Raw genomic sequence first — 12,984 nt, forward strand, 5'->3', positions numbered from 1 at the left:
AATATATATAAGATATCATCAAAAAATGAGCAGGGGGCTATGTCAAAACATGCCATGGCCTCTGGGAAAGCTGAGCATGCTCAAAGACCTAATTAAAGTGTTAGTATAGGCTCCAAAACTGCAGGGAGTCGTACAAAACTGCATAGAACTATTAATGATATTATAATGATTCTGACTGATTTTTTGCTCAATAAATAAATAGCAAATTTATGGGCGCAGTAGCTAAATTTTTGTAATGTACTGGCCCCTAACATTAACTTTTAAAATCAAATATTAATCCTTGCTTTCACGTATTACTTAAGTGTTTTATTATGACAGCGTACCAATTACTAAAGCATTATTCAAATTCTTTGTGTGCAATTTTTCTTTCTGTTTGAATCTAGAAGTCTTGTCCCACTCTCTTACTGTGTCCTTACAAATGATCTAAGTAATACATTTCTTTACTCTCTCTTCGGAACTGCCTTCTGTATTCTTTATCCTGTTTCACTTTGGGACTTTGTCTCACAACATTTGTCTCCAATCTTTTCCTCTGCATTTCTGACCTCCTGTTAACTGACTGTCCTTTAGAAGCTGCTGTATCTTGACATGGAGTTGGTCAACACTGGCGCATACCAAAAGCTGAGGCTACAAATACACCACAACACAGATCATTGTGTACTGTCTTTAAAGGTGCACCTGCTTTTATAAGCACTACAACTGGAAAGCAACATATCCAGATTTACCTCCCTTACATTTAGGTGCTCCAGTCTAATTAGGTACCCTTCTGGATATTAAGTAGTTGAAGACAATTTTGAGCATGTGCTTAGAGGTATTTACATTCTGTCCCTAGACTGCTGTGTAGATTTGCAGGACAACTGTGACTCTAGTGTATATACATTTTATTTTAATGGAGAGAAATGTTTTGCTAGTGGAGTGAGGCTTCAGTTCTGCCTGAAGACCTATGGCGAGTGGATTTTATGGTCCCCTGTAAAACACAACCAATCACATACATGTAATTTTACAGTGAGATGGAAGGCGGGTGAAGCAGAAACTGAACTAAGGTTTTCTGCTTGTTCAGAGGTATGCAGCAAAGAAACAACTGGTCCAACTCTGTTCTATTATGCTTTTTAGCTACTGCATCATTGCATATGACAAAAAAGTTTATGTAATTCTGGAATGACGTAACATTTCAAATACTTATTAACTACTTTTTTTTAATGTTTTTAATTTTTATTATTTTTTTTTAATGAGATCACTCCCCCAATCTTTTTATTTTTCTATAACATTATGCAAAGAATCTCTTAATACAAAGACAATTTCTGCTTTTAGGAAACTGTAAATCAAGGCTTTTGCAAGAAAACAGATGGAAAGAAACTCGTAGCTAATGGTATGGAAGATCTTTGCTATGAAATCCAATGAAGTACAGAAGATACTTAGACTCCTACAAGAGGTTGAACCCATGTGTTGGGTATATTTGATCTCCTGAAAGTCAAATAAGACAATGGGTGTCTGAATTTGCTTTGGAATACTACCAACTTAAACTTCTTGTAAAGCATAATTTTGCAAGAAATTATATTAATATGTGATCTTATTTTCAATATGTTTAGTTAACATGTGTAAGGGTTGAAGTTCTTTTGACTGAAACTTCTTTTGACAGCTATGAAAGAACTATATTACTATGGATAATGAGACTGAATCACTGAACGTAGAAGAAGAAACGACTTGTAACCTATATAACCAAATTCTTAATGGCATAGATTAAACAAAGGCAGATGAGAGAAATACCATAGTAAGGTGAGTCATTTTCTTTCACTGATTTCCTCTGTGGTGTTTTTAGTTAGTTGATGATGTCAGATCTGTATTACATTTGGCAAAATATGAGTGAGAGTTTCTGAGGGAAAGGGTGTTACATTAATTATATGGATCATACAGATTGATATATGGGTATCATTTTGTAGCATATTTAGATGTCTAAGATCACGTGTATGTCTGCATGGAAACGGCCTTTTGTAAGGACATCTAATGACAGGACAAGCAGAAACACTTTTAACAGGAAAAGAGTAGATTTAGACTAAATTTCAGGAAGAAATTCTTTACTGTGAAGATGCTGAGACAGTGTAACAGGTTGCCCAAAGAAGCTGTGGATGTCTCCTCCATGGAGGTGTTCAAGGCCAGGTTGGATGGGGCTTTGAGCAACCTGGTCTAGAAGGAGGTGTCCCTGCCTCTAGTAGGGGATTGGAACTAGATGATCTTAAAGGTCTCTTCTTTTAAAATCATCCAAACCCAAACCATGCTATGATTAAACTTTCAGATTTATTTTAGCACTTACGTAGTCCTTGTTTGTATGTAGAAGTGTGTTTTGTTTGTTTGTTTAGAACTCTGAAGAGATCATCTGCATGGCATTAGGAGGGAAAGGAAGCAGGGTATTGAATAGTGGGAGATATAGCTTATATGTAGTTGTAGCGATTTTATCTAGTAAATATTTCTGGAGTTAAGCCTCAGTGCTGTAGCATAAGAGCTGTGTCCCTATTTTATATTTAATCATATTTTGGAAATGCCATAGATGTGTTCTCAATATGATGTGTTGATATGAGCTCCCTGGGTTGTGAAGCACTCCCTAGCACCAATGTAGCTGTTGCCTAGAAACACAATTATACTCAGGTAACTTCAGAAACTTGAAATGATATCTGTGTACTATGCATATTCATGAGCACTAAAAGATGATAATGTTTTAAGTTTGTAACGTATGTTGCATTTGTTCTTTTGGTATATAGTCATGCAGTGACTAGTTGTTAATCAGTGTATATTTGGAACAATTCTATTTACATTGGTTTTTTTTCTTCTTAAGGATTTTTTTTTTGCCCTTGATTTGTATTGTCCGTAAAGGTAGTTATTTTCTGCTCTACTTTCTAAAGAAGAAAAAAAAAACCAAAAACAAAAAACACACAAAAAGACCCACCTTCTTCCTAAACTTAAAGATGCTCATGCTTTATGCTTTTCTTCCTTGAAGCAAAAAAATATATTAAGATGCTCTGTAGTTGCTTAGGGAGGTGTGGTGGAATGGCAAGTGAAATGGTGAGACAGAAAGAATTCCTGAACTGTAAATTACTAGTGGTATAACACTTCTTATTATATTAATACACCTCGTGTACACTGTTTGCAGCCCTAGAGTTCAGGAGACCCTCTTCAAGGGCCTACTTAGAGTTAGAATATTGAAAAGTAAGGGACCCCAGGAGAGTTTGTTGTCATCCAAGCACCACTTCATCCATGTTCAAGACTGGTATATGCCTAAGAGTAAAAAACCAGACAAAAGTGGCAAGGAGTTCCTGGAAAAAACCCAAATGGAAGAAGAAAGTTTTGGTATACAGGTTGTATTTTTCTTTACCCTCAAGTAGCAGGGAACGATACTGAGAAGAGCAGTGTCTCATAAAACCATCTCATACATACATAGTGGAGAGGCTGATGTAATCCGATGCAAGAGTGGGAGTAAAGGGGATGGGATTAGGCTCTTTTTTGGTGGTGCCTACTGACAGAACAAGGGGCAAAGGGCACAACCTGAACACAGGCAGTTCCATACGAACATGAGGAAAAATTTCTTTACTTTTACTGTCTAGCATGCTCTTTAACGTAAGCTATCAAAATCTTTTTTGCTTTTTAGTTAGCTTCCACTTTTCCACAGTTATTTAGTACATACAGTAGCCTAACAAGTTGATAATATTGGTCAGCTTACTGTTCTCTGGCAACTGGTAATGGTAATACCATAACGTTTCTTTGCTATTAAGTGGCTGTCTGATATCAACAAGGTGTATATTGCAGTCATTGTGTAATTTAATAATAATTTTCTACATGTATAGAGAAACGTTAAGCGCGGTAACCAGACACTTAGAAAACATTTGCTGTTTGAAATTCAATTGGAAGTAAAGATGAATATTTTGTCATATGCATCCAGGCAGAGTTGAACATGACTGGCTGTTCAGTCATGACTGCTTACTGAAGGTGACTAAAGATGCCCTCAGTCCTGGATGAGTTGATGATATATTGCAATTGAAATTAACTAGGCTTATTACTAGTTTCTAGAATAGTGTTTCCAGTATTTGAGTTAGACTTAGGTGTGATACTGTGAATATCCTTTAGGTGTTGTTGCTGTGAAACGGTAGCTTGGACTACCTTCATCACTTCTTTAATGTGGTATGGGTCAGAATCTTCGTTTTATAATACTTTTAGGATACATTAGGATTTTTATTTCAGTTCTTTTTATCTGTTTTCAGTGGCTCCTGAAAGGAAAAAATAACTTGCAAGGTAGTTATATCAACACATCAAAAATGGAGGTTTTTCTTTCCCTTCTATCTTTTTCCTTTATAGTCCATATGATTTCCATGATACATTCAAAAACAATAATGTAACTCCCGGAAATCAATATAAGTGCAATCTGTTGGAAATTTGTACTTTCTTTGTCAAAGTTTTTCAGTTGAGTTTCACGCAAGATCCTGACCATTCTCACACAATTGTTACTGCAGTGACTCCCTGTTTATTCGGGGGGGAAATAAATCCCCTTATTTTCCTCAAAATATTGTTGTATTATTCACCCTTGGTAGTACTATAGGACTTTTTTTGCAGAATGGCAACCACTTGCTTAAACAGTGTTTTACTGAGTCTCTGTGGTAATATCTCTTTCATTTTTTTCCTCATGCTGTTAGTCCTGGACTGCTGATCTCATGCTCTGTACCTGGAACTCCAGTAGTGCTGGCAGGGCAGGTTCATGAGGCAAGTGACTGCCACTGCCATGAGCAAGAGGCAGTTATCTACCCTTTTTTCTTGTTTTATGGTTTTACTTTTGTACTTCAGGAAGGCAAACCTAGTGTGCAATAAAATAGTGCTTTAAATAACTAATCATTGTGTAATATTCAAGTCTCTTTGTTCATAGATTAATATGTAGCACTTGCAGCAGGTCCAGCAGAATCATTGAACAGGAACAACCAACAGGAATTTTGCACACTTGCTGAAGAATCAAGTGTATGGTAGTGGGGCAGAAGAGCATGGTGAAAAATGACCCTTTTCTATTATTAGAATCTGAAGCTCATTTGAGGCAGTGGATGTAGGTAAATTCAGTATTAACTGAAAATTAACCGCTTCATTGTTCCCACTACTGCAACATTCTTGGAAAAAAAAAAACACTTTCTTGGTACAATTTATAAGCATTCTCTGAAATAACTCTTACAAGGGAAATATGACTCCCTGCAGAGGAGAAAAGGAGAAAAATTTAGCTATTTCTTGTCTGAGCCTGCAATTTTCTGTATCATTTTTTTTAGTCATATGTTTGAATTTGTAATAGAACCTACTTCTCACTACTTACTTCAAGTACAAATGTGATGTTTAATATGCTAGACTTAAACCATCTTACCAAAGTGCATGCAGAAGTTTAACAAGTAAGGTCTTTCTTTGCGGCTGTGTACAAATGTTTAATGTTCTAACTATTTATTGGATAAACTAAACTCTCATTCCTGGAAGGGAGTTTTAGAGTTGATTCACAGGTGGTGTTGTGCTACTTTTACTGAAACAGTAGGTGGATCAAACACTAAGATTATCAACTTAAAGAAAACCAATGGGGGATAGAAGGAAAAATTTTGTCTCTTTTTCTGCTGCCTGTAGCCTAACTCTCATGTGCTCTCAAGTGACTCTGTATTGAACTGACTTTGTTACGCTACTGTGCTGCTGCAGTGAGACTCTAGTACTGTGTCCCTGCTGAACACGGGGCTTGTTATTGTACAAATGTGGAGGAAGCACAGTCTTAACCAAGGTGCCTTACGTATCCTGTGTAGTAGATATTTGCAGTTCATGTTGTGGGTCTCATGAGTGTGCTATGGCTGCCTGTAGCTGAGCTATCTATCTCTATTGCAAGTCTTTCTTCAACGGTGTGGCAATGTTGCATATACTTATAACTGGAATATCGTGTAAATATAGCATCTTTTCAAAGTTGAGTCCTTCACAACTAATAGAGTCTATAAATATGTTAAGTATTACTACACTTCCTTAAAACAACTTCCTTAAAACAACAAGCATACAGCTGGTTTTGATTTTCTTTGAGGAGATATTTTCTGTAAAATGTAAGAAACTTGTACCTTTTGGCTTCTTAGCCTTATAGCTGTGTATTTTCTCATTTTCTTAATTTTTAAATGGATGGCTTTCTTCTTACAGTTTTATTCCTTTACATGTGAAATTTTTTTATTAGCTTGCAATGCTCTGGAACACACAATGTTAATTATAAAGCTTATTGTGATATGAAAAAAAAAAAAAAAAAAAAAAAATCTCATTGTGACCTAAAATGCTGGTTAGTTAGACAAACAAAAATGAAGCAGTAGAAGTCTTTAGACATTGTAGGCATGTCTGTTGCTTTCACAGAAAGGAATGTCTGGGGGAAGTATTAGTGGAAAACATTAACAGAAGAAAGAAGTATGAATTACAGATGGGGCTCTTTAGTTGAAACAACACCTGGTAAATCTATTGCTTATATATATATATACATACATATACAGTATACATATATATATACACACTCATGTATGTATATATGCTTGTAACTTCAAAGGAGCCTCCACAATCTATCGTGTCATATTTACATACCTTTGTATGTAAGGCATCAAGGCTTATATTCCAAAATAGTACTCCATTCATGAAAAAGTTCTTATTACTAAATATTAACCTGAAACTGGAGCAAAAAGTTCCTGTCAAGGTTAGAGGTAGATATCTAAAAGGACCTAAAATTAATTCTGTTGTGGCATCAAAAAGTGTTATTTTTATTTCTCCATCAAGTCTGTGGGGTGAGGGGAAAGGGTGTTAACCTAGGTGTTATAAATAATTTTTTTTTTTTTTTTTTTTTTAAGGAACATAAAGAAATGAAGTATAAAGCACTCAAGTCAATAAACAGCAATTTCCTAATCCTTCTTTCAAAAGTTCTGATCCGTGCAATTACCTAGAAAGGAAAGTGACTTTCCCTTAGTCTACTTCTGTCGTCTATCCTAAGAAAACTGTGCTGTCATTTTATAGTTTTAATCAATGTCTCTTCCACAGTTGTGAAGGGTCACCTCTTTGCTAGGTAGGATGGAATACAACTTTCCCAAGTATTTATAGTTTTTCTCATGCTGCACATGAAAAATGGGAACAAATCTAAAGTTGAGGTTCTTTTTGTGGTTGAGCAGGTCTGAAATTCTGGCTTCTGTCCCTTACTGCTTAATCTTTTAATGAATAGCAAAGTTGTTAATGTTATAAAATGTGTTATATTGAGGATTTAGTCATGTGAGAAAATCCTAAGTCTTTCAGCATCTGAGTTTTTTTTTTGTTGTTGTTTGTTTGTTTGTTTGTTTGTTTTGGTTTTTTTGCTTCTTGGGCTCTGAGATGTTTTAGTTGTGCCCTGGAATGTTGTGCTTATGCTTATGTTGATAAATTTATCAAAGACTAGCCTAGGGATGCAGCCATATTGGCCTTAGTGCCAGAATTGTAACCTGTAGAAATAAAATATTGTCAGAATGGCCTTTTGGGAGTAGCTTCTGGACTTAGCCAGCTTCTGAATCATGCCCAAGAGTCATTTGGGAGAGCGCTGGTTGTTCCAGGCCAAAAATATGCCAGATGGGGATATTCTAACAATTAAAAGGACACATAATTGAATTCCAGTGCTGTGGAGTACTTCCTAATGCTACTTTAATTAAAGTACAGAGCTAGCCAACTCAGTAACAAAACAAAATATTTCCTAGCTTGACACTAGGCCTCAACTTGTCAGTCAACTTAAAAACTGGCACTCAGAGCCACAGAAACTTTTTTAAGAAGGAAAAAAATACAATGAACTTGCTTTAAAGTGTAGATAGCATAATTAATTGGCACAGCTGTGAACAGTCCAGCACGTCTTTTCTCTGTCAACTTAACTACTGTTTTATAAAGTAGCACATTTCCTTTGTTTTAGCACACATCTATTTGTTTTAAGGTAAAGCTCTCTTTTTCTGCCTTAACTACTGGATAAAAAAAACAATTTCAAGTATCAGAGTGCAAGACTTTAGAGCTGCAGATGAGTAGCCTTGGACTGAGGAACTGGTAAAGATAGCATTGTGGATATGTCTTCATTCTTTTGTATAAAATATATTTTGAGTATTTTTTGTACGAGCAGAAACTGAAATCAGAACTTCTGGCTTTTAACTGCCTGCATATAGCATCATCTTACCTCTGTAAACTGGTGATCAAATTTCCCTTCCTGTGTATGAATTTAAATTCATCTTCAAATGTTCATTGTTGCTTTTTGGATGCAATTAGAGAAAAATTATCTTAGCACGTAGTCTAGGAAGTACTGTAATAGAAGTAACTTTCTTGCTTTGCAAGATTATAGACAAGATGACCTGATTGTAAATGATACTAACAGAACAGGAAAAAACAGAAAATATTATCCCCACTGTGGAATTTAAATGCTATCATAAGCTTGCAATGTAGAAGGCATTGTTTTCCCTTCAACAGGTTAACGTGAAATTATTTTGTTTCATTCTTCTGAATGCTTTATTACAACTCAGTGTCTCAATTTCCATGAAAAACAAGGTTGGATAAGTATGTGTGTTTTTTTGTTTGTTTCTTTGTTTGTTTTGTTTGTTTTGTTTCGTTTTCTGTTGCTCTCTGGCTATGGTTAGCTATGAGAAGCAGAGTAATTTAAGGGAGGATAGATTTGCAATACAATGAGGATTTCAGTTACCAGTTTTCTTTTTTAACAAAGAATTTCTGAAGAACACTGAGAGAGCTACTTTTTTTGCTAAGTGATTTGAGTATGGTTTTATGAATGATTTAAACATGCTGTTACAGGAGGTAGTCAATTGCAATTTGTATCAGTGCTGGTACTCCCTGATCAGATTTTTTATTTTATACAACTTGTTTTCAAAGGTTGATCTGCTTCTGTTGGCCAGGAGCAACTGTACAAGGGGTGGTGTTATGAATTTCCTTCTTGCAAGCAAGGAGATCAGAAAAATGAGGTCACCAGTAAGCTGAAGGGGAAAAGTGGGGCCTCTGTTTTTGACAGCAGTCCTAATTGGTTTATGAAACTCCTTTTTTTGACGGCATGGAATTTTTTTTTCAAAGCATGGAGTCTGCCAGAAACATGCTGCTTTGCATGAGCTTTGTTTTATAAAGCAGTGAAAATAAACTAAAAAATCCTCAGGCTGTTCAGGGGGAAAAAACAATGCTATTTTACATGTACAGACCAATCTATATATCCACAGCGGTTCTCTGTAATACATATGTACTTGTCATGTATTAGCCTTTTTCGGGTGCTCTTAAAATCCATTTAAACTTACCCTTGACGCCTTGACCCCAGCTTTCTTGGTTTCTGTATTCAAAGTGCATAGGCAATGTGTAAAAACGGTTAGTGGAGAGTTGTTCACCTCCTCAGGGACTGACAGAAAGGTGAGAGGAGGTCAGGTAACAAGCAGATCTGCCTGGTATGTGGGATCCCTGGCTTACTACTGCATGAAAGCTGCTGCAAGAACTGCCTGTGCAGAGAGCTCAAGGAAATACTGCTCTAGATCATTTCTGGGAGTAACTTTTTAACCTATTGCCTCAAAGGCTTTTTAGTGCTAGCGTTAATATCCTATGGACAGGTAAGGAAACTGCCCATGTAAAATGGATTTCTATATTTCTGTTTCTAAAGGATTTCTGTGTTTAAAATGGCTTATATGGAAATACAGGTGATAAATATCTACATATTTTATAGGCAGGTTTTTTTTTTTTTTTTTTTTTTTTTAATTCAGCAGAATGTGATTGTCATTAGAGTTCTTCACATTCAAAAAATAGGAAAGGGATAGCAAATGAGATAATACTTTACAGCATTGTATTGAAATTCTAAAACGTATTCTGTACTAAAATAGAAAGCTGTTGCATATCAGCAAGTGGTATCACAGTATATTATTGTATATCCTATTTAAAATGTGTTGGCAGTTTCCTAGTCAGACTTGTCAGTAAGATATTAAACACTTCATGTGAAGCCTTCATTTTATCAGAGTATAACATAATGATTTAAGGAGCAGTGGTTTTCAGCATCACAGATCTTAAGATCCTTTTAATAATTCTCTTTGTCATGCTAGGAAACTTGTTAACTTTATTAATCTATTGCAAGTTCTTCCTGGAGATCTGATGTTTTATGCAGAGTAATCCATTAGAATTGACCATTTTTATTTTTTCCCCTTCTGGGTATAATAGGTATAAACTATAAAGTCATATTTTTAATGGTAGAGTTTCATTAAAGGATAATTCTTTAAGACCCTATTCATTAGTGTCTTATTAGCATACTGTTTTTTTCCAGTTATTTCAATTTCTTAAGCTGTTAGATGGGAATAAATAGAGCCCAACAGAATGAAAAATGCTGAAATGAAATAATGTTGTATAGGAGGAATGAAGGATCACATCTTGAATTATAATGTGAACTCTTTCTGTGTATGAGTGTGGCTTAATGGAAATGTGATATTTGATAAAGCAAACTGTCTTTGTGATTTGTAATGGCTAGCTTTAGTCTGACCAGCCTTATTCTCTGCTTTAGGAAGGTGTGATGCTTTTTTTTCCCAAGAGATGCACCATCTAGCATGCTTATTTGAAATAAGTCATAGGTTATATAAACTATTTTCTCATCAATTGAAAATAACTCAGAAATATTTCACACTTACTCTTTGTGTAATGAGGCATAGTTAGGACATTACCTCAATAAGCTACAAATTTGTAGATGCCCACTTGTTTCATTTACAGGCTATTTTAAGAAATAAAGGAGAACATGAATAGTTTTGTTAATATTCAAGCACTCCTTCTGCCTCTTGCTCTGAGTGACTTGGGACATAAGGGAGAGGGGGAGCTGGGGATGAGTGTTTGACTGAAGTCAAGTAATGTGATACTTGATCCCAATTCAAGAGTCTTATCTCATTGGTTTGCTGTATTCTGTGCTACCACACCTGCAGTAGTTCTGCTCAGTGTGCTCAGGGAGGTAGGGTGAGCATACAAGTTTTGCCAGGTGAACCAGTTCATGGAGGCAGAAAAGTATCTTATTGCAGAAGAGCTGATATTAATATTTTTTTCTTGTGTGTTCATCCTGTCAGTTTTTTTCATCTGCAGTAAGAAATGATTTGGCAGGAAGATGTCCCTGCTCTATAGTCCCTAACAAGAATGTTTCATGGGTGAGGAAGTGTGACGAGAATATCCTTCTCAAAATATCTTGGCCTTTCTGTAGTTAGGAGAAATGCTTCAAGTGCCAAGTAATGCCACCAACAGCAGATAGAGATAGAGAAGAAACTGATCCTACAGCTGAAGGAGCATGCGTACTCTTAAAGAATTCTCTAAAACAGTGGTGATCATTCACAATATTTGTAATATGCACAAACCTGACTCAAAGTCATAATGTTTTTCTCTTAGCTTTTTCAAGGGTTCTCCCATGATAGATGTGTATAGCTCTTGAATTTCCCCTTGCAGCAGGGAATTTGTTCTTTCATTCCCTGTAACATCTCTTTGCAATATTAGGAGACCAAACTGCATTTTTCAAAATAATTACTCTTGTGTTCTACGCAACCCTGTGGCAGTAAATTTCCTACTAATATTAGTGTATGTCTGTAACTTGAGGGGTGGAGGTGGGATATTGAGGGAGAAAAAACAAACCACATGCATTACAGGAGGCTGGAGAGAGTGCAGGTAGGCTGCCTTTGAGAAGCCTTCACAGATTGTTACCAGCCCATACTTTTAATTGCTAGCTCAACAGCAGGAGGAGGGGGCTCCAAAGCCAGGAATGAGCTTTTTCAAGCAGTCTGCCTTACTGGAACAGCTGGTTGCTGTCTCCTTTGTTATGAATAAAGGTGACAGCAAACCAGCCCTAGCGACTTTGCACTTCACTTTTTATAGTGTATTTACATTTTTTCTTATTGTTTAAAATAATCTTTGGATTGTAGGATTTCTCATCTATGCTAGTCTGACTGCTATTCAGACCACCTCTGTGGAAAAGAAATCACCTGTGTGCAAGTGATTTGAAATGTTAAGTGCAGAAGCCAGCAGAAAGAACTCAACACTACTGAAACTATGTAGCACGTAGTTAAGTCCTTAGTCAGATCAGCATCTCCTGTAATGTCAGTCAGGGTGTCAGCTTAGCTCCTAAACAAGTAGAATATTTCCCTAGGATAGCACAAGCATGAAGATTTCTTATAAAGCAGTATGTTCTGTTGTGTCTAGTAAACATGCAATTTTTCTCCCTAGAATTCTGCAGTTCAAGTGCTGTGAGAGGAATATTTTTTTATGAGGATATAATATTTATGTTGCTATTCTGTGTGAGTAATAACAGTGATGAGCATTTTGCTTGTATCTTATTTACATGCTCACAGTGTTAGTTCTGTTAAATTTGAAAGCAGGAAGACCCACAACAAGTACAGAGTTCCCAGAACCTGTAATTCTACTGTTTTTCCTCAGTCTTTTTTGCATTTTTTGTTTCTCTTCTACTTTTTGTGAATAATGGGTTTTGGTAATTAAGTAGCAAATATAGTCATTATAAATTCCACTAAATAATACTCCATTTAAATTTAGATGTTAGGAAGAAATTCTTCACTCAGAAGGTTGTAAGGCACTGGAACAGATTCCCCAGAGTAAGCATTGATGCCTAATTCCTGAAGGTGTTCAAGGCCAGATTGAAGGCTCTGAGTAGCCTGATCTGGTTGCGGCTGGGTCTGGGTGATTCCTCGTGTGCTTCTCAGACATACGAATTTCTGATTTGTTCAGTGGAAATTCAGATTTTGCAGAATGCTTAAACAAAATCATGGTGTTATGTTGATGTTTTGGCCTTCAATAGAATTGAAGGCATTGGACTTGAACATTTTCTGTTACTCTAATTGAATTATGTTTGGACACAAACTAATTTTGTTTCTGTCAAGTCTTTCCCATTTCTGCCCATGTAAAACTGGTGTACAACAAAAACAACAGTCAACATCAAAGCATTCGGTGGAACCAGTTTGATGAGAGTGA

At 36.0% G+C, this 12,984-nt stretch overlaps 1 long non-coding RNA gene across 3 annotated transcripts in view; it reads left to right on the plus strand.

Moving 5' to 3' along the window:
- LOC149918442 (uncharacterized) overlaps positions 1-12,984 on the plus strand; it is a 242,375-nt gene that overhangs the window by 140,124 nt on the left and 89,267 nt on the right. For all 3 annotated transcript variants that reach the window (XR_016465460.1, XR_016465461.1, XR_016465459.1), the window contains exon 2: positions 1,637-1,773. This is a non-coding gene — a long non-coding RNA (uncharacterized LOC149918442). The remainder of the gene's footprint in view (positions 1-1,636; positions 1,774-12,984) is intronic.

The sequence above is a fragment of the Phasianus colchicus genome, chromosome 3 (assembly GCF_987193195.1).
Source record: "Phasianus colchicus chromosome 3, bPhaCol1.hap1.1, whole genome shotgun sequence".
In the NCBI taxonomy this organism is placed as follows: Eukaryota; Metazoa; Chordata; class Aves; order Galliformes; family Phasianidae; genus Phasianus; species Phasianus colchicus.